Source organism: Callospermophilus lateralis, chromosome 8 (assembly GCF_048772815.1).
Source record: "Callospermophilus lateralis isolate mCalLat2 chromosome 8, mCalLat2.hap1, whole genome shotgun sequence".
Classification (NCBI taxonomy): Eukaryota; Metazoa; Chordata; class Mammalia; order Rodentia; family Sciuridae; genus Callospermophilus; species Callospermophilus lateralis.
The window spans coordinates 18057059-18081365 of record NC_135312.1 but is presented as its reverse complement, the minus strand read 5'-3'; positions in this window follow the sequence as shown (position 1 = coordinate 18081365).

Below are 24307 nucleotides of genomic sequence, written 5' to 3'. Positions count from 1 at the left end.
CTTGGTCTTGATGGTTGTACCGGAAGAGCAATACCTCATGCCTGTGCATCTCAGGCAAGGCAGAATCAAGGCCACTGGGATGTAAGTCTCCAAGGGACAATAAAACAGAACTGGGGATGAAGGAATGCAATGTCAAACTTCTCCACTCAGAAGAATAAACGTGGTTGGAGGGAGTCAATGCTGTGACTGGTCCAGCCTGCAGCTTGCTGGCTCTAGTCCAGCCCTGGCCAGTTCTCCATGCACCTGTACTTTCTCTGTACTCTTCAAGGTTTGGAGAAACTTGTGTACAAAGTTGTGCCCAAAGTCATCCTGGAATGTCCTATTCCCACGACAACCATTGCCATTTCAGATTTTGTGTACCAGGATGGGCAGGAATCTTGTCTCCCTGTTGCCTCTGGGGATCCTTAATTTCCAGAGCAGATAATATGTGACACTTATTTATTCTTTTGACAAACATTGATAGAGCTTTTGTTATATGCCGGTTGCTAATATGTGCTCTACTGATTATTTTAGGTTCAATAGGTCTCTGGGAAAATTCATTACCATTCTCCAATCCATATGTTGGAATACTCCTTTATTTCTAATTTCCTATGAATGGCACCAAAATGAATGCATTCCTTTCCTGAAGTTGTTATTTATTTAAACAATTTGTAAAAACTTTCATTATTTTTTTGTGTTAGGCATTTGTTGTAGAAATACTAGAAGAAATCCCACTACCTAAACTTGGGGAGAAAATCATTTGCTATTTCAAACTAGTTATCACACAATGATATTCCTACTTTTCCATGTTCTTTTGTATGGGGCTTCTTCTCTCTCCCTTTGGTCACCATCCAATACCTTCTGTATCCTCCTGTTCTTGCACTTGAACAATGACAGTAGTCTCTAACTGGACGCCTCCTATTCTCTATACTCCGGTGTCCTTCACTTCTGTGAAGGTGTAGAAGGGTCCATACAAGACCATATGATCAAGAATGAAAGTTGCCTTGCCCCTTATTCTTTACCGAATATTAATTCTTCCTTCACATCTCTGGTAGAGAAAGTGAGTTTACACTTCTTTAATCACCTCTGTGATCTACTGTTTCTGGGGAACATGTGTGTAGTACAAGTCAATTGAAGTTTTGCTCAAGATATTTGGAGAAAATACCTGAGAGAACAATAAACTCTTCATTTTCTTAGATCCTCTGAGCATCACGGGCATTGCTTCACATTCCACCTCCATTCCAGATAATGACTTCAGGCCTGCCAAAGTGGGCCCCAGACCCGTAGTGAGATGGACACTTAGTGCATTGAGGACCTAGTGTGTGCCAGGTGCTTTGCATGTGTTATCTCTTGCATGGTCTTTACAATGGTGATATGTATATTATTTAGTTCAGCTTTATTGAGAAGGATTGGCACAGAGAACTTGAACAGAGCACCCAGGGTCACAACACTGGAGTTGGGATGCTTGATGAATATTCCCAGAGGTGCTCCCTAACTTAATTCCTTCTTATATAAGATCTTCTTTTTCTCAGGTAATAAGTCTTGTTTGTGAGGTCCAGAAAACTTTCCTTTTAAATCCACCTCAAATATTTGAATAAAGAAGATATTGGTACCCTGAGATTTTTTTTTAAAACTATGTTTCATGGAAGAAATATTTTGAGCCAGAAAGTTAAAAAACAAAAGACACCAAAGAGCAGAAATAGTATTCTCAGTGTATCTTTTCAACTATGAAGAACCTTACTATGGCCTCTGGAAGAAGAGCTGATTTCCATTAAGTCAGCTCATGGTGCGCCATCTTGTGAGAATCGGCTGCAACATGGGTTGCTGGTGGGGTCTATCCAGATGCGAGGGCTGGGCAGCCCACAGATGACCTCAGAGGGTCACCTGCCAGCTTCAAGAGGAGATGGGAAGAGTGGGTCGAATTGCGCTCTCCACAGAGCTGGGCGCCATGCCAGGGCATTGCTCTGTCTCACCTTTTGTAGGGTGAGCGGGGAGGGGGGGCTGCAAGAACCAATGAGACAGGTGTCCCCTCTCCCGGGGCATTATATGACAACCCAAGCTGTTTAGTACAGTGAATGCTCCACAAATACATTTTACTTTAATCCAATGTGGATGTCCCCAGTGTGGCTTTCTTGATCATTTCCCCCAGGCCTAAAAGAGGAGGAAAATCTAGAACTTTGCACAATATAATTCTTTTTTTTTTTTCTGGCTCCTCTCTGTCCAGTTTTTCTAAGTTTGGTATAAAACTGAATTCTCTTCTCTTTTTTTCCATGATAAATATAGTCTTAATTTAAAATTGCAGGTAAGCCCTTTAAGAACATATCAGAATCGTACAGGTGAAAGAAAATTCAAGTTCAGTATTAAGCAACTGGTCGTTAGCAAGGGAAAAATGCACTATCAGGATTTTATAATTTTGAATATTTTTTTTTTGTTTTCCTTTCATGAAAGATCTTAGTAAAAATTTTAAAAAATAATTTAACGAGGCCAGTAAGAAGGAGGCACTTTAATCAGTGCAATGCAGCTCAGGTCTTCCCAAGCCGATTCCCTCCAGGCACCCTCCAGGGCCCAGGCAGGGGTGCTAGACCTCCTCCTCTCTGCGGCCCTCCAGCCCCTCTCTGCTGGGAACCCGAGCCAACAAGATGCTGGTGAGCCCACAGAGGGGCCATTTGTTTGTCCACAGCCTGAGGATATTCTGGGGAGACCAGAGCCACTGTCCCCCAGGTGAGAGCCTGGCTGGGGGGAGCACCTCTTGGGAGGAGGCGAGGGCCCTGTGTTCTTGCCCTTTGACCCTTAAGTGTGCTGTGAGTGGACGCTATGTTAGGGCTTTCTGTCATAGTGGTCCGGGTTCCTTCTTTCTTTATTTTTTCTGCTGTATTTCTGGGTTGAAGCCACAGACTTAAAGACCCATGATTTAGGGTCATTGTTTTGCATACGAAGGACCGAGAGCTTGGAGATGGTGTACGTGGTGAGCACCCCGACTCTCTGGCATCATTTCTGCCACTGGTTTCCAGGATGGCTTTGCTTTTCTGCCTGTAGATCTTTACCTTCTTCGCAGCGAGCATTTCTGAGGCTGCAGGATGATGATGAATCAGCTGTCCCCCCTAAACAGGCACAGACAGACATGGCCTGTCTGGTGGTGGGGGCTGTCGTTACACCACAGACCATCCAAATAACTTGGCAGGTGCCTGCAGGTGGCACACACTAGTCAAGGCAGCAGTGGCGGAGGACTCTGGGAGTCTGTGTCCACCATTGTGAGTCTGTCTGCTGACCCGCTGTCTGCCTCTTGCTCTTGCATGTTACCCATCTCTTTGCTTTTTATCTTCTCCTCCCCTTCCCTGTTCCCAATCCCACCCCAGACCTTTCCAGAAAACCCTGTACTGTAATTCTTCCTGCTTCACTTCTCTCCCCTGGCGTGGCTTTCGAGGCCTGTGTGGACTCCCGCTGGCCTCCAGCTTCCCCGACTCCTCAGCAAGAGAACTCGGAGCAGGGGCTGCTGTTCTTGGCGAGGCACGTCATTTGTTTTACAGGTCTGTAGTTGATTAATTTGCAAATGATATTCCCAATAAAGTGCTTAGAAGTAGATAATTACAACTATATTAACAGTTCCCGGCGAAGCAGATGGTATTGTGAGGAGCTGCCACGTGGCATTAGTGCTGAGCTCCACTCTGATGTCCCATCTACCCCAGAAAACCACCAACAAGCGCAAATCCTGCTGATATTCCAGATTGGGAGGAAATTGTGCTTTTGCCTCACATTCCGTTCTTATCAGAATTTTTATGTGTCTTTTCTCCGTCGCTCTGGCGCTCGGTGAACTGGTGCATTTTATGTAGAGTCCCGAAACTCTCCAGCTCTATAATTCTGAATTAGCCCCATATTGAAGCCTGCACGAAGCCAGTTTCTAAACTGTTCATCAGTGTTCCTCCTACCACGCCAGATATTTTAAAATGTAGATTATCTCTGCACAAACATATAATTTCAATTTCCTAAATTACCTGAGCCAACACGCCATGTTAGATAATCAATTAAAGAATTTTTGAAGGCAGAGAAAATGTCTTTATCTTTCTCTTTTTGGGTCATATGAGTGCATACACAGACATATGGACACTCAGAGCAGGCTGGCGTTGGTACATATGCATGCACACACACATGCACGCACACACACATGTGCACTCACACACATGTGCACTCACACACACGTGCACGCACACACACTCTTGCCTACTTAGCATCCATGCTTTATTATGATGCTTTAGTGGAAAGGGGTCATTTTCCAGCTTCCAGCTCTCAGGAGAAAGGCCACAATGCCACGGCTTCCTGTCTGGACATCCAGAGTTGTGCCTTTGGGTTAGGCTGGAGTTACAGAAGGATTCAGCACAACAGGGCCTGGGAGTTTGAGAAACATATTCATTTGTGCTCTGGTCGGCTGAAGACCCCTGGGCCATTGGGTGGAGCTCGTGAGTCCCCTGGGGCAGGTTGGGACATGAAATGAAGGTCTTCCTGGGACCACGGTGGGGGTTTTGCTCCAGGTCAGGCTGCGAGGCCACAGCAGGGGTCAACCTTCAGCTTCTGTTTCCCAGAACCACTGCTGGCCTGGAGAGCTGGGCACAGGCCGCCTCAGTGGACCTGGGATCACCTCCTGCTTGCCCAAGTCCATGGTCATTCCTACTGAGAGAGTAAGAAGGGGCAGTGCCCAGTGCTTTCTCAGTTTTCAAGAGGTGAGGACAACGTGTGGGCTGCCGGTGACTTGGCCTCGGCGCCTGTGCTCACTGGCTTTTCTAGAAGCAGGCCTTGGGGTTCTTGTTGGGGGCTTGCACATTATCAGGCTTAGTTCGATATTCAGGATATTCAGCAAGCCTTTTTAACAAAAAACAAAACTGTTGATGTGCACTAGATGCTTTTGGTTTCAGCTCCCGTTTTTTGAATATACCAGGCATCAGTCATTCTAATAAACACAAATGCTTTGAATACAGTGCCACAGTCTGGACTCCATTTACTCCTCGCAACATTTTGTGAAAGAGACAATGTCTGCATTTTACAAGTGAAGACACACTCAGAGAGGTTAAGTAACTTGCTCAAGGTAAATATTAAAGTTGAGATCAAAAGCCTCATGCCAGACTTTTAACTGTGAAATTTCTGAATATTCAGTTATGTTATGAAGTTAATTCAATGGATATATTTTTTTGGCATTTAGAATATTTTTTATGGGACTACACAAGTCCTATAAAAATATCGTAGGTGCATAATAGGTGAACAATGCACATCACTGATGTTGTATGGGTTCTGCTCAAGCATCACAGAAGTAGAGCCTGGGAAAGGCTGGGGCATGTGGCTCAAATGGGAGTTTGGAGTTAGGCTGAAGGTCTTGAGAGTGCTGTGCAGGAGTTTGGATAGCCTCCTCCAGGCTGTGGGAAGCCATGGGTGTTCAGGCCAACAAGTCACATGATCAGACAAGAGCTTTAGGAAAGGTTTAGGTAGAGGGTGTTTCAGGGAAAGTGAGCCATCTTGTTAGGAAGCCTTTGGAACAACCCAGATGAGTGATGGTAAGGTGCTGGCCAGCACAGGTAGTGAAATAACAGGAAAGAGCATCAGGGAGGTCGGGAACCCAGCGTACACGTGATGACAGCTGGCATTTATTAGTACACTGTGACCATGCACCTGTCATTGTTTAAGCATTTAAAAAATGTATGAACCCATTTAAAAAATGCATGAACCCATTTCATCCTTACAATACCCTGGGAAGTAAGCTGTGTTATTTCCTTTGTTTTCCAGATGAGGAGATGGAGAGACAGAGTAGACAGGCAATCTTGAGGCGCTTAACCTCTGGTGAGCACCTGGCCCAAGGTAACATAGTTTGTAAGTGGCCGAGATCCCGAGTGAGCTGCTGGCTTGGTGTCGGACCCCAGATGGAGGTGGAGTGTCAGGGTCCTACTTACCTTTTCCTGCTCAGGCCAGGCGTCCTTGCACACAGAAGCATTTATATGGCTACCCAGAACAAAATAGATTTAGGACAAGGGAAAGGCGTCAGCGTCACTGAGTGCTGGCTCTGCTCAGGCTTCCTGGATCCTGGCAGCCCTTTCACGGCTGGTCTCAGGGGAGTGACATTGAGCTTTCTTTCTCTTTACCTCACTTAGGTAGGAATTACCTTCTACCCTGGAGTCTGGTGAAATTGAGATCAGAAGACCTGAGCTCAGGACGGTCTATAACTTATAAAAGCATGCTTTGAACCCGAGCTTGAGATCCCTGGGTTTCACACTGCTCATTGCTCAGGACTGCTTATTCTTCTAGGCATGAGTCAAGAAATAAATATTGAGTACCTACTATGGGCCACGCACATGCTAGGGAGGCACTGTGGGTACCGAGCCAAGAAAATGTCCCTTCACGCACCCTTAAGCGGATCAGCATTTTGTGCTGGTTCAAGTAAGTAAATAAGCAATTGCAATTCCAAGAATCAAGAGACGATATTCATTACCGCTTTTAAAAATCTGAAGTGCTTTGAAATGGTGAGCTATTATTGTTATTAACTCTATTAGGGAGAGTGAGGGGAGTAAGTCAGAAAATGCCAGAGAAATCTAGGTTGGGTGTTGAGCTCTCTGCATCTCCCAGGCCCCTACTGGGAGAGGTTCCAGGAGTGCAGTCCCCTCCAATACGGGTGCCATGGCTCCTGCTTGCTTTTGACCTTTCTGGAGAGTGCTTGCATGAACACACTTCTTTTTCAAAAGTTTAAAAATACCCACTTGGAATTGTAGATGAACAAGCACTAATCCCAGGTCATGAGCGGGTGGGCGGATTGTGCTGAGTGTGCAAGAGCCACGTGCCCTGGGATTTGACGTCAGTCCCATCCAGGGGGCGCGCAGAGTCTGTGCTCCTTTGCGAGGTCACTCTGTGATGCAATGTGTTTTCACAGCCTGTGAATCAATTCCCTCTAGGAAAAAAAACCCCACTCACCATGCTGATTAGCTGGATATGCTACTGTTGAAATTCCTGATTTTGCAATATTTAAGCACTTTCTCAGCTGAGAAGGTAAAATAGGGTAAGCAGAAAATAAAAAGCCATGCGTATGTATTTGAATCAAATCCTTTCCTTTTTGAATGTTGACCTTTGAGTTTCCAAATTGGGCAAAGGAGTAATTATCAGGAATACCTTGATAAAAGGTTGTATGATCACAATCTGAGAAAACAACTTTAAAAGAGTTTGTATTTTTAGTAGCATTTTAATATCAGTTTTCTAATTTAATTCTTCATGCCAACATTGTAAAGTAGGTGGAACATTTGTAATAGATTATAAATGACACTAGGATGAATTTTTTTCATCTAAGGCTCTTAAAGATTAGAAAACAAAAAAAGAGGGTGAGGGAATGAGAGAAATAAATATTTATTGAGCAATTACTATGTGCTAGGTATTTAATATACAATCTAGTGTAATTTTTTTTTACACAATTCTATAGGGTTAAGTGTTCATATTTCCATTTTACAGGTAGCTAAACCATGGTCAGGCAGTTAATTAGTGCTGGTTAAGTTGGAGATTTGATCATAGATGTCCTTGATTCCAAATCTATATTCAGTGTTCAGTTGTGAAGTCAGTTCAATTGATCTTTGTTTTTAACACCTAGGACATTTTTACAGACTGTGAGGGTATTAAAGGCGAATGTTAGGTAAGCAAGGTGCATCCTTGATTTTATGTGATTTGCGCTCAAGGATGGTGGACGTAGAGCATGGGGCAGGCCTGGAAGACGTGGGAGGTTGAAGTTGGGCTGGAAAAGTCTCCATAGTCCTGTGCAGGACATTGGACAGGATCCTCTGACTGTGAGGAAGCTATGTGTGTTCAGGAGACGAGTCTCGTGGTCAGATGCGATTGACAAAGGGTTAAGCAGGCTGCTCTTTCTCCAGTTGCATGCTTTCTAATGTTCTCTGATCATATGCACCTCTCAGAAAATTCCCCTGAGCAAGCCCCTCTAGTACAAATCACCTGCGAGCACGGTAGCCCTACTACCCTGTGTGCATTATGAAGCAGGCAGGCGGTGGAGACAAAGGTGCCTGAATAGGAGCAGAAGACGTGCTTGATTTCTGCACCCCGATTTTGAAGGTTGTGATCTACACTATGCTCCTTTCTCAGCAAGTTAGGGACACAGAGTTCACAGCTGTGACTCAGTCTCTTGGAAAAACCCTCTGGACAGCACTGGCATGTGTGAGGGCAGGGTGTTCTCAGCAGTGGCACACGACATTTTGGACAGAACATTTTTTCTTGTGCATTGTAGGGTGGCATCCCTGGCCACTGTCTGCAGGATGCCAGTAGCACCCCCACCCCAACTGTGAAAACTAAAAATGTCTTCAGATGTTGCTAAATGTTCCTTGTTGAGGGATGGGGGTGTGTGGAAACCACTGCTTTCAGGTCATCTGTAGGAACAGCCTCCTTATGTCCTAAGAAGAAGGCAGATGTTTTACCTGGCCCATTTTAGATTCATCCAGAGGACCCTTGGGCTTGGTTCCAACCTGTATCTGTTAGCTCCTGAGGGTGGCCAGCCAGAACGGAGGTCCAGCTGTTGAGGGCTGATAGCAGCCTTTAGATGGCTCCTGTCCCCATGCATATCATGTCTAATTTTAACATCTCACGCTTCACTGCTGATGGACTTTGACAAGGCCCAGTGTGGAAGACCATGGTGGTCCAGTGTGGGAAGCATGGTAGTTCAGAGCTTGGGCTCTAGACCCAGGTAGACCTGTGTTCAAATCTGTATTCTGATGTTATGTGACCTTGAACTACTCCCTGATCTCTCTAAGCTCATCTACCAAGTAGTGATTAGACACAAGAAAGGAAATTTTTGAATCATGGTATTTAAATAGTATTTAGCACCACTACCATTCCTAGCTCTTATTAAATAGCAGTGGCTATAATTTTGGTGATAGCAATGATTACACAGATCAGACCCTTGCCTTGTTCCTAGGAAGCACTTACTGAATTATTCATTCTATCATAATTTTCTGAGTTTGATTGGATTCCATGAAGTGGAGGCCAGAACTGTCTCATTGGCCACTGGATTCCCATTCCCTAGTCCAGCCTGATACAGAATAATAGGTTGCCATGGTTTGCATGTTGAATATGCCCCAAAGTTCCATGTGTTGGAGACTTGGTCCCCAGGGTGGCAGTACTGGGAGGTGGTGGAACCTTTGAGACGTGGGGCCTATGGGAGGTCCTTAGGTCATTGTGGGCTGTGCTCTTGAAGGGGGATCATGGGACTCCAGTCATCCTCTCCATTTCCTTCTCTTTTCTGGCTTTTGATGGAAGTGGTTTGCTCTGCCATGTATGTCCACCGTGACATGTCACCGTGGCCAGAGACCAAAACCACTGGGCCACCTGACCTCGGACTGGAACCTCTAGAATTGTGAGCTAACATAAACCATTTCTCTTTATAACTTGATTGTCTCAGGCATTTCATGATTGAGACCGAAGGCTGACCAATGTATAGGGGTCAATAATTGTAACGAGTCCATGAGCATGTGCGATCTTTCTTGTACGCCGTGTGTGCTCATTATCTCTTTCCATCTACTTTAATGTGACACATATCAGCTTGTCTGGGTAACACCTGCAGATGTGCTCTAGCCTACCTACCGTGTGCACCTGAGGAAGGTACCCTGTACCCTGCAGGAAGTGGGGAAGGAAGCTCCAGCTTCTCTTCTTATGACTTCAAGCTCAAGGAAGAGGAAAATCATCATTTTATCTCGTCAATGGAAATGCACAAACTTAATCATCAGGACTGTCTAATTGGGCTCGTGGTTTTGACTGTGATACTTTATGTCGTAGTATTTTCTGGAATTCCATTTCATAATGCAACTTTGCTTATCTGGTTTCAAGTTTTTGATTTATTCCTTTTTTCCCCCCCTCTGGCTAGTTTTAGAAAAATTAAAATTCTTGTGGCTTTATAGAAAGAAAGAAAAAACTTAGGAGTTAGAGGATTTTTTTTTATTGAGAATGCATAAGAAATCATCTATAAATCAGACATAACAATGCTTGATAAATTCAGGAGAAAATTGATTGCAGCAGCAATAGCTGATTTAAACTAATGCCTGGTTGCGTCATTACTCAAACAAACACAGGAGCAACATCCGTTTTAATTTCTGTCTTGTTTAAAAATGAGCATTTCTTTTCAGCAAATGACTGTTGATGATTTGCATCTTTACATTAAAAAGGGGGAAATTTCCCACCATTTTCTGACTTGTTCATGTTGTATATTCTTGAAATTTTCAGCACCTCAAACCTATAATTTTCAGAATATGTTTTATAAAAGTGGAATTAGCAGTTTGGGCTTGTTTTTGTGTTTGTATGGGAGTTGGGAGTATATTAGAGAGTTGTGTACATAAGTACGCTTGTGGTTTTGTCGTTTAACCTAAATGAGATATGCAGTTGGAATGTTCCTTTTGTTCAAAAAGCATGCATTCAAAAAAAATGTATTACCTCTCAACTTCATTGAATAACCTCTCTTTAGGTATTAATGGAATGAGTGAATAGGAGTTCCATTTTGCCTTGTCTGGTATCACTCAGACTGATTTTATGTTAAATTATATGTAATTGCCTAGCCACATCAAAACATTAAAAAAACATTTGAGAGTAAGACAAGTCCCATTATTCCCACTGTGTCTAGGAAAGGACGTTGTGACTCAAAGGAAGTAAATAACTGAGAGACTAAGGGTTGCCAGTCCCCCCCAGACCCCACCAATTATAAACATATCTGAAAAAAGTAGAAAAAATTTAAAAAGTCAAGAGGAAAAACATTTAAAGTTGTATACAGTTTTGCCATATGATTGCAACTACTGTTAGCATTTTTAATGGTCTCAGTCTTTTTTTTTTTCTATATATGGCTTTACCTAAAGGAGTTGAGATAATACTGTACATTTTTCTTTTTTGCATCTTGATTTTTTCTTTCAGGTAGCTTACAGTCATGTTTCTGTGTTATTGCAAATTTGCAGCAGTTGAATATCTGTGTTAATGAGTGAACCAAAATTGACTAAACTGTTTCTCTATTGTAGAAATCTAGGTTGTTTCCATTATTTTTTGTTGTACAAAATGGCAGACTTTTGAAGTAGGTAAAAAGGCTCTGACTGAAGTCCTCATGCTGTGTCGTACTTCTGTGGTTGCGCTACACTTGCTCCTGTGGTCTTCATTTGTCTTCCTCACTAAGCAACCTGACCTGGGCTGCTTGGCCCTATACTGTTTTATTAAGATTTTCACATCTTTAGCAAGGGCTGGTCTCAAGCATAAAGGACTCAGGTGATTTACTGCCATCACCTTCAACTCTTTGACCCCGGCACGGGGAGATGACTGCCCCAGGAAGGGAGATGTGGTGGAAGGAGAGTAAATGAATTTTGCTTTGCCTTTTAGAGCTGAGTTTAAAGTTTGCTTCCTCTCCAACCTGCTTTTAATCTTAAATTGTCTGCAATTTCTTATGTTTAGCCTTATCTTGCTCTTATGGGAATATGGGTTACTTTATGCAGAAAATGTATGTCTTATTAGCCATCCTCACGAACTTTCCCAACGTGATCCTGCAGCAGAATGAATCCTAAATATCCTGACTTGGACATTAGGATTTTGTACACAGGTATTATGCTTAGGGCAGAAACTGTGCTAGTCCAGATCCCATGCCCGTAAGAAAATCTGTGGTTGCTTTCATCTAGGCTGAAAGGACAGAATCAGGGAATGGGGGTGTCCAGAGAGGTCAAGGGCGCACATCTCAAACATCTGCTTCTTTAAATCATGTCTTTTGCTATTTTTACATTATAATTTTCAGAGAGATTCTCTCTGCGAGATGTACTTACCTTGTGTTAAATATGCATCGAATGCCCCAAGTCTCTCCTTCTGGATGGGAGCTTTAATCTTTTAGCCAGTGCTCTCGCTGGCTCTGTCTTTTTTCTTGTCTTGACTCTTGGTCACATTGGTGGTGACGACAGCTAGGCTGGCCTGAAAGGAGATTTTCAATCATTTAAAAAATCTATATTGAACTCTTGCTGTGTTCTAAGTTTATTTCATAGATGTACATGGGGTGTAAGGGGCTGGGTGACACCTTTGACAGGTCCCAGGGTTAATGCCACCACGTGTCCAAGAGTCCAACCTTATCAACAAACACGACAAAATCCTGGTTGCTGTTCCTGCTCTTAGTTCTCAGTTCTGAACTCGCGTGCTCCTGTGGTTTGTCTCCAAGGTCAGGGTCAGGTAAACAAACCCCTAATGATGACTTGGGTCAAGAGCAGTGAGCACAACCGAGTGGCGCCCAGGGGCAGGTAATGCGCTGGGCACTCACCCACCACTGCCAGCTCCCTAGCAGCTCTTACACTCTGCTTCCTGCTTCCGCCTTGCGGGATGCTCAGGGTATATGGAGGGGCAGGAATCATTTCCTAGAGAATGAGCCTGGAAAGATTCCTCCTCCCTTCGGTTGTTCCAGGGTCTCTAATGTATCCAACTAACACTTACTTTTATTTATTTATTTTTTCTTCTGGGGGTACCGAGGATTGAATTCAGGGGCACTCAACCACGAAGCTACACCCCCAGCCCTATTTTGTATTTTATTTAGAGACAGGATCTCACTGAGTTGCTAAGTTCCTTGCCATTGCTGAGGCTGGCTTTGAACTCGCCATCCTCCTTTCTCAGCCTCCTGAAGCCACCGCGCCTGGCCCAACTATCATTTATTAACCAGTTGCTGTTTACCAGGCTGGAGATACAATGAAGAAAAATACAGACAAGGTCCTTGCCCTCAAAGAGCTTCTATTCCAGCGGAGCAGCCGGTTGGCACCGATGAGACCACCAAATTTCAAAACTCCATGTGTAATCGTTTCCGCTGCTACCCACGGCTGCCGCTGCTGCTGTCTTAGCAAAAAGTCCCTCTGGCTCCTTATAAGTCCTTTAACTCTTTGCTGGCCCAGTGTGAGTTTTATTAACATCACGCTGCGTTCATAGGAGGCCCTCAGTTAAGTGCTTGTTGATTAGTTGGCTGATTCTGCAAGTTTCCCAAGAGACGTTGGAGTTTTCCTTTAAAATTTAGTTTTCTACGTCTTTGACTTTTATCTCGTTTTCAAGCAGGGGCTCCACAGGAGTGGACTCAATGGTGGTTTCAGTTCTGTATCTATAATAAGCAAATCCCTTAAACATTTATTTCTAGAGGTCATGCTCTACTCCAGCAACTTAATTTCATAGTAATGACGATTTCATTTTCAAATGATCACTTCAAAGCGCCCATAGGCACAGAGTCAAGTCCTCTGTGTTCCAGGGATCCAGAATTGAAACCACTCTGAGTACTTTGGCACATCCCTTTTCTTCAAAGAGCTCAGAGCAACTTGTGTGTTTTATCTCTTTGATCCTCGCATTATCCACCAGACATTCACGATGGGGCTTCATTGCGGCCTCGCCCTCTGAGCAGGAGGATGGATTTTTATATTCCAAGATGATTTATGCTTTTATATTTTAAAGGTGAACTTGTAAATACTTCTGTATTCTTTCTCCATTTTCTTTCCATGATCTGTCTTTCTCTTTCGTTTTTTTTTTTCCTTCCTCCATGTTCTTGGAATAACTCCTTCCTCCTGTCTTGTAAGAATGGAGTCTAGAAATGCCCATTCTCAGGGAAGCAGCTCAGGTTTCTGTGCTCTTACTGCTTGGGGGGCCCGACACCTCCCACCAGGAAGTCTTCCTATTTCCGACACTCCTCCTCTTCCCATCTGCAGACCTGACTGCAGGTGGGATTTTAAAAGCTGGGCCCTGTTAAATGGAGAAGGGCTGAATTTTCAGAGCTGAATCTCTGTTTGGGAATCCCTCGACTTTCCTGTAAGCCCCTTCCAAGGCCACCAGCTGTTCTGAAGGAGGAGTGGGTCCTGGAAAGTGGGCAGAAGCCTCCTGGATCTCTTCCCTGCTGGTTCGAGGACTCGCCTCTCCAGTGGTCTTGCGCTCCATGGGATCCCTGAGGCTGGTTTATCTGGGAAATGGCTTTGGAAGGAAGGTTGAATCCTAGCTGCAGGGACTCTTTTCTGAAACCAGGGTGAACAAATAAGTAATGAACGTTTCTTGGACCCACTTGAGAGACCGGTGAGAAGAGGAACTCACAGGTGTCTTGTTTGGGAAGGGCCTAGTGGGATGAAGACCAACACTTCACCCCAGGGAAAAAGGCAGTGTCTCCTGTGTCCCCAAAGGACAAGCAAGAAGAGAATTGACTGACAGGGACGCTTTTCCAGCTTTTTGGCACAACTCTTAAGTCTACTTAAGTTGCCAGAATCATTTAATACTTACCACAGTGTCTACAATGTGGGAGATGCCACCTGTCAGCTTTCACCCCAGGACGCCACAGTCCCCAGAGGACTAGAACATCACAGTTACTCATTCACCCAACCTGTGAGCATCTCTTGAGCACCTTGCACGCTCCTTGTTCTGTGTTAGGTTTTGTGGAATCACACCAACAAAATAGGACAAAATAGTCCCCCTCTACCAAGTGTCGTGTTTGAATAATATTGAAGCCCAAGGCAAGGACACATAATCCAGCTAGAAAACAGTGTCCAGCTGGGTAGAATTGAGCTTCCCATGGAAATGAACTTGCAACATTATTTAAAATTGCAATGAAATTAGAAACACTCTTGATGTCCATCAGGCTGGGAAGACCTGAAAATGAGGATACAACCAAACCGTAGGGTAGACTGCACCTGTGAAAGAGGGCTATAAATAAAACCATAGACAATGACATTGAGAGATTGCCAACACTCTCCGTTAAGTGGAAATGAGAGAATCTTACTTTTGCTATGAGCCATTTTATATTGAAAATACTCAGATATGTTCATGAATGTAGATAAATGCAAGGAGGAGAGACTTCCAGAATTTTTATATGTGTACTTTTGCTTTTCTATTTCATAATGTATTCATATCTTACTTATGTAATATAAAAAAATGAATAAGGAAGTAGGTGTCATTATATGTGATCAGGAGAGAGAAGCCACAGGGCTTCCGTGAACAGGGCTGCAGTGAAGATTCTCCTTCTTGACTCTGGATACTGAGCCCCTGCCTGGCTTGAAGGAGGTCCAGGGACTTGGCTGGAGGTAGTTCTCCTCGGGGCCCAGCCTGGGGAGCAGCCGCGAGAATCAATAGGACTTTAAAAATGGCTGACTGTGCTTGTGATCAACACCCAGATGGAGGCACCCACCATTTGTCTTCATTTGCTCCTTCTATCTGAAACGTTTGTGTTAATGGGGGTGAGGGCTGGCAATGTAACTTTTGGCTCCTTATCCTCAGGAAAGTCCTAACATGACTGTTTAAGGTCCCTTTCTGCGGTTACTTTTTTAGACCTTGACAGCTGCTGAGATATGAGAGAGCTGGTCTTGTCTGTATGGCTCCAATTTTATTTTAACATTGATCCCAGTCACATGCTAATAAAAAATAAGGTGCGTTATGATGAAGTCGTTTTATGGCTTGCAATGTCTATATACTGAACCGCTCAGGAGCTATTTGAATGTATATGCTCTTTTTTTTTCTCGCCAGATTATATATTCATTGCGGTCGTTGATCTTGTCTTTTTAGCTTGTAGGTATCCCCTGTCACTCTGCAGAATGGCACCTTCTTACACACTGGACACTTAAGAAGTGCTTGTTGATTAGATAAATGAATTAAAGAATGGAGTCGCTTGTGACTTATTGTTCTAATAGGAAACGTTTAGAAAACAGAGTCAACTCAATGTAAATGAGGTCATGGACTGAAAACCATATAGAATAGATCTGTCTTTTCAGTGAAATTCCTTGGGCCTTTTTTTTTTTTTTTTTTTTTTAGTGAAATCTTTCTGAACAGTAAGAAGAACACAGAGAATAATATAATGAATACAAATGCCTACCAAGCACCCATGTGTTCAATATCCATATTTAACAAATGCTAACAGTTTGTCATGTTTGCATTAGATGTTTTTTTTTTTAAGTTGCTTAAGAATAAAACATTGCAGTTATGTTAATGCTGTTTGTTTTCTCTCCAATCCCATTTCCCTCTCACCTTTCAGAGGTAGAGGCTGCTCTACAGGAAGCCACATATGATTTTTATACTTTCACTTTTCATGTAAGAACATATTATTCCATCTAGAGTCTTGTGGGCCTGAAAGCTCACATAACAGCATCCTGCTGTATAGACCCCTCCTGTGACTTGCTTTGCTCTCAGTATTGGAACAGATTTCTCCATGTTGATGATGTAGATCTAGTTCTTTCATTTGACTTCCCTGACATATTCATTGCCTGTTGGTCCATGGCTACTCATGGACACCTGGATCACAGTTGCTAACAGTGTATCAACAGCATCTTTGTGCACATTTTCTTTTGTGAGGGAGCATGTTTGTCTTAGGCATGTGCTTGGAAGTAAAATGGCTCAGTTGTGGGGGAATTATATTTTCCACTTTAGTAGATATTGGCAAAATATCCTCCCCATAGCTGTTCCATTTGATTTTCTCAACCGACTGCATAGGAACTTGCCGGCTCCTGCATATTCTTCATGACACTTGGTGTCCTTGTACTCTTTTTCTCTTTTGGTTTTCTAATGGGAATTTATTTCTGGCTGGTAATGGCTGTGTTACAAAGTTCAACTCCTGCCAGTGTGCTTCAGGCTCCAGATTGGTGTCATGTTGCCTGGCCACCGTACCATTGCTCACGCTATTCCCTTTGTCAGGAAGACGTTTCTTGCTATTGAATGGCAAACTCATTCTTTAGGTCCCAGTTGAAATGTCCTCTGTGGAACTTTTTCAGAGTGACCATTCCCTCCTCCTGTTCTCATGGCTCTCTGTAGGGATCTCATTTATTGCAATTAGCATGTTGGATTATTGCTACTCTCTGTGGTTGTTTCCATCACTGGATGGTGAGACTTTTCCAGGTCAGGGACAATATGCACCATATTCACTTATGACACTTTTACATTTCTACCAGGCACAGCTTAGTAAATGTTTATTACATAATACATGATTAATTAAGAATTTATCACCCAACAAAATCTGCCAAGCACTTTTCTAGATGTTGGGGTGTCCCAGGGTGCAACTCTGTTTTCAGTGAGCTTACACGTGTAAGCAATGAAGTTGGAGGATGAGAGTGGACCCTGAGGAAATGCATTCATTCTGGATGAAGAATGGATGGGTCTGAACATAGAACAGGTGGAATGAAGCTCAGGTTTGAGATGAACAAATGCATGCAGGTGTACTTCTCATTGAAACTGACCTAACCAAATAATCTGATGGTTTAGAGGTTCCAGGTCCTGCATACCTGAAGGATAACTATTTCACGATACAGTGTGGAACCCCAACCACTTCTTCATTCAGGACTGTTTTGATGCTATGCTTAGGTACCCCTGAAGTTGGCTGCCCTTGGAAGTTGCTTTGCTAAGCCTGGGAAAGAAGGAGAAGCAGGGACAAGGGGTGGGCAATGGAGATCCAAGGCCAGCTGGAATTTCACCAGGTACTAAGGATTTTGAAAATAACACGTGAGGCCGCAATGAGGTTACAGCCTACTTCTTGCTTCAGGATGGGTGGATTTAAGTCACAGTGTCCACTGCTTAGTGACGTTTCCTAGCAGGTGGAGTGTGAGCAAAGGTAAGCTTCCTTCTCCTAAACCAAAGCCCACAGCTAAAGGGGAAGTTAGCTAATTCATCAGTCGGTGAGTAAGAAACTGCTAACTGGCAGCTCAATTACTTTTGTGTTCCCTGTGGCGAAGCCATGTAGGATTGTTGGGTTTTATAGCATTTTCTCCTTTACAAAGAGCTGCTTTCTTCCTTTAGTGCTGAGATTTAAAAAAAAAATCTCTTTCTTTATTATTTTTAGTGCTTTATGGTTATACATAAGAGTATAACTATTTGTTTTGACATATTCATAAATGCATGTAACATAGTCGTTTCCATTTCAATAGTCTTTTTCATTTCAGTATTATCTTCTTCCCTCTCCTCTTCCTTCTCCCATCCCCTTCCTTTACTCTTTTGGTTTTTCCTTCTGTGTATTTATGTAGTTTTTAATTGGTGTGTTACAGTTGTATATAATATTTTGTGATATTTATTTATGGCTTTGTTTCAAAACAAGCACACGATCACATCACAGAATAAGATGACTCAGAGAAATATTCCTCCATCTTGAAGTCATAGGAGCCAAAGGACCTAGTGATTTGGAGATGCAGAGTCCCTGTGGGATTAGCCAGACTGTGTGGTCGAGGCGTGGGCCTCAAGGTGGGGCTCAGAGAAAGGACAATGTGGAAAGTTCAAAGGAATGTCCCTTTCCTGTTTGGAAATTCAGGAATGAATAATCTGACACTAATCTGACTTTCTCTGGGCCTCCTGTTCATTGGCTCTGTGTGCGTTAAATTTATCATCACTGACGTAGCTGGAAAATAGAGGTCAAGTTTCATTTTGGCCTGCAACGTGATAAAAATGACCTGAGAAAGGTAGATGACAGGTTGTTATTTTATGCTCCTGCAAAATAGCAAAGATCAGAAAGATCCTCGTCTGCGTCTTTTTTTTTTTTTTTTTCCTCTCCCACCCTATCTTCTTGGATGGCTGATAGTGACTCTCCTTAGTAATGTATCATAATGCACTTCCTGACTTGTTAAAAGGGTGGTCAAGGTTTGAAACAAGAATGATCTATTCCTAACTGGCAATTTCCATCAGTCCAGGTTGACTAGGCACCTTTGGCCCTGTGAGTTCTTTCCGGAACCACTGACAAGTCATAAAAATATCCAGTGTACAAGCGTGACATTCAAGCGCACTGTGTCTTCTGCTTATAGTTCACTGGCTCCCAGAAGTCATCTATTTATAGCAATTAATGATTTCTAAGCAATTAGATCCCCCTGTTCCAACAACTATCATGTTGTAGGATGAATCCTTCCCCACAGAAATGCGTGTTTTTGCAGGCAGTTTCAGATACAAGAATAGAGGCTAAAATTTGTTTGTACCAGGAAAGGGAAGAAATCTTTTCCTCTGGCCCTCGAGGTGGGCTAGGACTCACATCCAACAGAGGCTTTCAGGAATTGTTTCCATATTGAGCATTTTTTGAACTCAGGAAGTGCTTAACCTCTGTGTCACCCTGCTAAGAGGACGTTGGTGGCACCTGCCTGTCCCTGTTGCAGGGGCAGCGGGATGCTGCATTGCAGTCTTCTCCACAGGAGGTCCTTCACGAGTCAGGACTCCTCTGTCTGCTCTATAGAGATCCTTGCAAGGGCTCATCTTGGGTAATTGTTATTACTACCATCTGCATTACAGTATAATTACCTTTCCAAAACGCTAGATCTCTTTAGCTGATGTTTAAAGATAAGTAATAGCCAAATAATTGCAAAGCCCTGGGATACAGAGCAGGAGGACTCCAGAGAAAGGTGGGCTGTGTTGACAGCAAGCATTTCTTCCTCCTGGGTTCTGTTTTCCTTTCTTCTCTGGGGTGACTGATCCTCCTGCCTGGCTCCCCTATATTGTACACAGACGGATAACTAAGTCAACAGTGTAGAACTTATCCTTATCCTAATCCAACATCCATCGTACAAACCATCAGGATGAGTGGGGGGTGGGCATTCACCAAAGTGAACTTGTGTTAATCAGAAGTCTTGACTGGTAAGGTTTTTTTTTTTCTTCTTGTTTCCAGAGGACCCAAAATGGGAAAGCTGATGAGACGAAGTGGAGAAAACCCCTTATAGTCTCTTTGGGAGGGAGGCAGATTTAGTGTGGTCTGTTCTCTCCTGACTTCTCAACTTTTAAATAAGCTGTTGATTGGAACATCTTTCTTGGTGGCCCTTACACTCCGAGGTTTAGGTGACAGTTTGGTGATTAGAGTTTGAGCATGTTTCTCTATTAGCATAATCAATCAGCAGAACCTCAGCTACGTGTAAACCTGGTTCTTTTGCTATAATTCCTAGAGCAAGAAAAACACAAAAACATGGATGGAGAGGCATGGAAATAAAAAGGAATGAAGGCAGGAAAGATGGTGGAATGAGATGGACGTCATTACCCTAGGTACATGTGTGACTGCACATATGAAGCCACACTACATCGTGTACAACCAGAGAAATGAAAAGTCGTGCTGCAGTTGTGTACAATGAACCAAAATGCATTCTGCTGTCGTATATACCTAATTTTTAAAAAAAGAATGGAAAGTGAAGAAAGGGGGAGGAAAATATGAATTAATTGATAAAGCAAAGAAAAACAAGCTTGGTGATATCAGGATGGTTCACAAATAAAACAAATATTGAATTTATGGTCTTAAAATTGCTATTTCAATTCCCGCTTGCTCTTTAGTGTTCTTGTTTTTCTGGGAATTCATTTGGCTAAGCAAATCTGGCCCAAGTATTTACCTCCCTAAGTTCTTAAACAAGTAAGGCAGATGGATCACTGTGAGCCATGTGGACTCAAGGAATCGTTATGATGTGCCCACAAAACATTGTGGTAAGTCCTAGTTTTGTAAAACACCACCTGTCTCCAAACTCACTTTTGCAGGAAAAACTTTTGGCAGATATAATATAATAATTAGCACGATGGAGATGCTTAAAAATGACAAACATTTGAAGATTACCCACCATACTAAACTTTATATTAGCATTATCTTATTTAATTTTCACAAGAGCCCTATGGGTAAAAATCATAATCTTTTCAATTTTAGAAATAAAGAAACTAAGCTTTAAAAAATTTAAATAAGTTGTTCAAAATTACATTAGTTCACAGAGCTGGGATTTGAACCCAGGTTTAGGTAATGAAGGTCTAAGAACCTATATTCTTAACTCTTACATATTTAACAATTTAACACACATATTCTGTTCATCTAGCAGAGTAGATGGGAGCTGTATCTCTCTCTCTTTATGTATATTCTTATGTTCTTACAAACAGACAGAGGTAAATAATTTATATATATGTGTGTGTGTGTGTGTGTGTGTGTGTGTGTGTGTGATTGTATACTATGACCAGTGGATACTGGATACTGTGCTAGTCAGCTTTTCATCATTGGGACCAAAATACTTGACACGAACAACTTAAAGGAGGAAAGATTTATTTTGTCTCATGGCTTCAAAGGTTTCAGTCTATGATTGTCTGCCTCAAAGGCAGAAATATTATGGTGGAGTGGTGTGGAGGAGGAAGGCCACTTAGCTCATGGCAGCTGAGAAGGAGAGAGCGAGAGGGAGAGCAAGAGAGCGAGAGAGAGAAGGTGCCAAGGATATGATATAGTCCTCAAGGGCACATGCACCCAGTGACCTACTTGCTCCAACCATGCCCCACCTACCTGTATATAGTTCCACCCCCTCCCAACAGTCCATTCCAATTATTGATCATCGCATGGATTAATCCATTGATGAGGTTAGAGCCCTCATGGTTTGATGACTTCCCCAAAGCACCAATCTGAACATTGCTGCTTTGGGGACCAAGTCTTCAACAATGAGCTTTTGGGGGATATTCCAGATCCAAACCATAACAAACACCCTAGCTGCTGGTCTCTATAAGCCAGGATTGATAGTGGCCTAGAAAGCTGACATTTTGTCGTAATAGCTAACCATATTCTCTCTTTCAGAAGAGAACATATGCGAGAAAAGACACTGGTTAGCTAGTATTTATTTGTAAGATTGTGTGTTAGCCTCTTCCCACAGAAATAGCATCCGTTGTCTGCTCCATCCCAACCATCAATAAGACAATCATTTTGAAAGCATTTCATACAGTCTTATTTTAAGAAATATCTGCACCCATCAGAGCCGGCATTCAAAGGAATATTGAACAGCTTCCTCAGGATGTGTGTGTGTGTGTGTGTGTGTGTGTGTGTGTGTGTGTGTGTTCAGAGTAGAAATTTGACTTGCTCCCTAAAATACATTCCTGAGCCACTGACACTTGAAAGTCTTCCATTACTTTTTGCCTTTCTCCTTCCCTTTTCTTCTTCTTTTTAAAGCCCCATTACTCAGCCTGGAGAGTTCTCTTGTTAAAAAGATGGCTGGAATTTGGCCTAGCCTTTACGTGGTTTGCTAAAGACACAGTTAACTGGTTCTTTTGGTGTACCATTTGCTGTCGTGTTCAAGGGCTAAGCTCTGCAAGCTGTGTGATGTCATGCCCTGGCACTGATTGTCAACAGTTCTAACAGTGTTTTCTAGAAAAGCAGCATTGGATGAGGCCTGGTAGAGAGAGGTGAGGAGAGTGAAGACTAGTGTCATTGGAAGGGGGCAGTGGGGCTGAAGGAGACATCAAGGGACATGGAGGCAAATGCCTTCTTTCCACTTGCCATTCCCTCGGGTCTCATTGGCTGTTTGATTGGATTAGCCAAGAAATGAGTGGAGCCAGTGTTGGATGCTTTCAGGGACACCCACTTAGCACTATTAAAAACGGTTCCTGGGCTAGGGTTGTGGCTCAGCGGTAGAGCGCTTGCCTAGCATGTATGAAGCACTGGGTTTCATCCTCAGTACCACCTAAAAAATAAATAAACAAATAAAATTAAATTAAAAAAAAAAAAGAGGAACTCTGCTTTATGATCCTGGAGCAGGAAGAGAGAAAAGGCACAAGCTTGCCCTCCTAGAGCTCCCAGCCCGGGGGGACACACCAGGCAGCCAAAATGTGCTGGGCTTCCTAGAACTCAGGCAGGAGTCATTGGGATAAGTTCTATTAAAGGTGACATCAAACTCTGGGTCCCCCAACATGAATGGCATCTTCATTCCCCACATGTGGAAGCGGGAGGGAATGGAAACCTCTCAGGAAAATATCTTTCTAGAGTCAGAATTTTCAGGTCCCAGTGAAGGCTTGTGTAGCTTGCCATTAGGGTAAATTAGACGAGTCCCTCGCAATCTCATTGAGAGACACTCCCTACCAGGATTCACTTCTGGAAGGCTGGGAAGGGGGGAGTGCTGCTGATCTGAGTGTCTCTCCCTTGCATTCCTCTGGCATCTCTAAAAGGGATGCAAATCCAATGTCAAAGCCAAGGTACCACTTCTCACTACCATAGTGAATATCTGAGTCACTGAAGATGGACATTACCTTAGTGTTCCCAGCCTGGCCTCCTGGTATCTGCCAGGGACTTACAGCTAGGGAGCAGCCTGGAGAGAGTTGAATACATCTCAAACAGGTAGATTTATGCATTTGAAACAAAGAAAACCAGAAGACCTTTAAAAACTTGAAATGCCAAATAGTTGGATATTTGCAAGAAAAATTACTAGCCACCCTTAAATTTGCATTACAGCTCAAATACGACAAAGCTTTTGCATTTATAGACTCGGTAATTGATCCATATCTCTCTTTTTGGTCCTGAGAAAAATAGTATTTCTAATTTACATGTCCAAATTGGTTTCAACTTACTTATATTGAATGATAATAGATTTCTTTTTCTTATAATTAATGTTGTCTGAAAACATAATACAGATTTAACTTATCATTGTAAAGATCTTAAGATTTTAATATTTTGCAGAGGCATAAATACAGTGTAGCTATAATTATTTCATTATGTATGTATAAAAATAGGTTACAGCAAAAAGTACATGCTTTCCCTCACTGATTACTCTTAATGTCTCCCAAATTTCCTGATTTACAATATTCTCTAAGGATGTAGATTTTTCTAATTGAAGTACAGTAATTTGCATATTTTTAGACCTTGTTGACACAGTTAATTGATATGTCATTACTTATATCATGCTGAATATAATTTATGCTCTTTATTCACGGCAGGCTTACAATGCTGTCCTTTTGGGGGAGAATTTACCAAGTAGTGTTCTTTGTCTTGCTTTTTCTTCTTGCTTAACCAGTCTTTGGCCAAGGAAGACCAGAAAGGAGAGAAAGTCCGTTAGCCGGGTTCTTGTTCAGCTAAATATTAACCATTAACATGATCCCTGAAGAACTCTAAGCACGGGTGGCAAAAGTGCATTTCCCCCCAGCACCTGACTTTTCTTTTCAAGGATTTTGCATGTTATTATCCCAGTTAACCCCCACGTAACCCTTGAGATGGAGATCATTACACTTCGTTTCCCCGTGAGCATGAGGCTCAGTGGAGCTGCCGACTGGCCCAAGGTCACAGGGCTAGAGGTCTGCAAAGCTGGGTCAGGCATGAACCTTCTTTCTCTAGACGATGGCTTTCCCACTCACCATCCACCAGAGGGGTAAGGAAAGAGGACTAGAAGCATATGCAAAATGGAACTGGAAAGTAAGGAAGAAACACCAGCAGAGCCACGGATCAAGCATGTGGGCTTAGAGATGGACAGAGGTGAATGTGTCGTCTGTAGGCCAGTGAGATAGATTTCCCGGTCCTCTGTAGTGATAAGGCCCCAGCCTTCCTGCTCTGGGAGCTCTGAATGGGAGGTTGTGTGCTCCCTCGGGGTAGGGCCCCGGGGTCTTTTTGCTTTCTCTTGTCACTCCCACGGTGCTTTGCTGT